The sequence below is a fragment of the Gordionus sp. m RMFG-2023 genome, chromosome 4, assembly GCF_954871325.1.
Source record: "Gordionus sp. m RMFG-2023 chromosome 4, tfGorSpeb1-WG-v2, whole genome shotgun sequence".
NCBI classification, from domain to species: Eukaryota; Metazoa; Nematomorpha; class Gordioida; order Chordodea; family Parachordodidae; genus Gordionus; species Gordionus sp. m RMFG-2023.
Window position 1 is genome coordinate 14479271 of NC_088778.1, and position 2752 is coordinate 14482022.

A 2752-nucleotide genomic window follows, 5' to 3' on the forward strand; every position below is an offset into this window, starting at 1 on the left:
AAATTTTTTTTCATGGAATTCAATACTTTACAAGTTTACCCGGCTAGGCCAATTTCCCTTCTTATCCCATTTGTCCACTTCCTACTGTCCTGGGCGTCATATTGTAAGACCCACTATTCTCATGTCATTTTCACCTGCGTCTTCCCCAAGCCTTGATCCTATTACTTCCATCGGTGTGCATCTCTTGTCATCTTTCGGTCTGCGTGCCCAAACCACCTCAGTCATTTCTTCTCATCACAATATCCGATCGTTTCTATTCAATCATTTTGCTTGTTTTCCTCTGATAGATACCCTACATATCCATCTGACTATTCTTAATTCTTTCCAAATTAGACTGATGCCGTTTTCGTTACCCAGGTTTTCCCACCGTATAACCCTAACCCTCAGCTTCCTGTGCAAATTTTTTCTTTTAGCTTCAGAAACATTCTTATCTGTTTGAAGAGTCGACATCTATCGAAATATCTTTCTTGGCATATGTGGCTTTTGCAACAATTGCAGAAACAAAACCTTCATCTGTGTTCAACACCCAAATAATGAAACTTTTTTTATTTTTTCCTAGTAGCTCTATTGCTAATATCTAAACCACACTTTTCTACGTTATCATTATCCCCTTTCACTAGTGTTGCTAAAAGTTGAAATGTAACTAGTTATATTTTTGGATGCAACTAGTTAGTCATAGTTGTTTGTCAAAAGTAATTAGTTACATTATGAGATACTTTATAAATCATTTACATAACGCATCATTTTTTAATTTAAATTTACAAATCTTAATCAAAGGTATTTAAAAGAAAATATACAATTTATTTATATTAAAATATAATTACACTGAAAATCTTGGTAATAGAATATATTTACATCAAAATAAAATATCATATATTTGCATGGATAATTTTTATAAAAATTCGGCCTTAGTAAATTTTTACTTGCCTTTAACAATAACTATTTTCAAAATTTCTATCTAAAGGACGTGATTGTTTCTTTACAAAAATAAACCTTACTAGACTGAGAAAAAGTTCTGCAGGAACGTGTAAGGACAACATATTTAATAAAAAGTAATAATTTAATTAGTTCAAATGATGGCCCAGTTTTATTTTGTTGCCATCTTGTGTTTCTACTAGTTTTAATGTATGACAAGCTACCTGGGAAGGTATAATTATTAAGTTAGTTTATTTTAATTGATAATTCTATATAATATTTAGCAAAAAAAATCTTGTTACATGTACATCCATCTAAAATTTACTGCAATTATTTAAAACAAGTTATGTGAAAATAATCATACATCCCCATTGGCTGTGAATCATTTAGATGATGAAATATAACTTTTTTGGAAGGCATAGGAGAAATGTTGTTAAACGGCTCGACTAGGATTAAAATAATATTATGTAAGCCTCGAGATTTGGTAAATGTCCAAATTTTTTTGCTGTCATCTATGAACAATCTCCAGGCTTACATAATATTATTTTGACTAAAATCTTAATCGGGCTCTTTTTAAAAATCGACCCAACTGGCCATTTAACAACACTATATAGGAGAAACTTAACACTAATATTGCATGTACAAGCCTTCTCTTTGTGAAATCCCAAATAAAATTTTTGAAAGTAAAGGTTATTTTTTAGAACATGAATTAAATATCCAGAAATAAGTTTTATTTGAGAAATAATATGATGTATGCAATATATAGATTTAGTTAATGTTTAGCATTTCATTGTATTATTGGTCTATAAAAGGTATTAAATAATTTTTTAGAGAAATATATTTTGCTCCAAAACTTTAATAGATAACCTCCCATCCTACCCCCCCCCCCCTTAAATACCTACCCGCCTCAAGAAAAATTTGAAGCAAACTGTTGCCCTCCCTTTAATGTAAACCCTGATCCTCGTACATTGCCATCATTTCCAAAATCAGCCATTCGTTACACCTGATTTTCTCAAGGTCCATTTAGCATTCCATGTTAAATGAGCAGAAATAGAGATTTTTCGCTAACACTTTTACCAATAAAAGTAAGTATGAAGGTCATATAATGTTATATTTATGACTAAAACTAAATTTTTAAAATTGACATGCGAGGATAATAGATGTAAGCAAAATGAATGTCCTCCACCTCTGTAGTATAATAAAGCCGAAAATATGGGTAATTATTTTTAGTAAATTACCTAAATTAAGCCGACTCCAGAACGCCTTAGCTGAGATTTAGCCGTTTTGGAAATGACTTGGGCTAGGTTCGTAATTATAGATCACCATTCGAATCTAATGAACCCTTTTGTCCATGTATATTGGTCAAGAGATATTGGAAATTTAAATTATTTACAAATAATTTAGAAAATTTCCTCATATTTCTATAAGTATATCTTAAAAAATATTTTATAGAAAAGAATACCTTAAAATTATTCAATCTATAAAATAATATTCTCTTAACAACAAAAACCTTTGACAAATTTTTTAATAATTTATTAGTAAATCATGATTTTTATTATATATGACAAGTAAAAATTTTGTAAAGATCAATATAAATTTTAAATAATTTGTAAATATAAAGTGAACTATATTAATATATTTGATACTCAAAGATGTATAATATTTTACATTTTGATTGTGAAACGAAAATGTAGTTATTACATACTTATAAATATTTCTTGATATATAATCTATATATGTATATTTAAATTAAATAAAAATATTTCAAATCAAAAATAAGCGTAACTTAGTAATTTATAATCCTAAATGTACATACTAAATAATATAATAATGATTG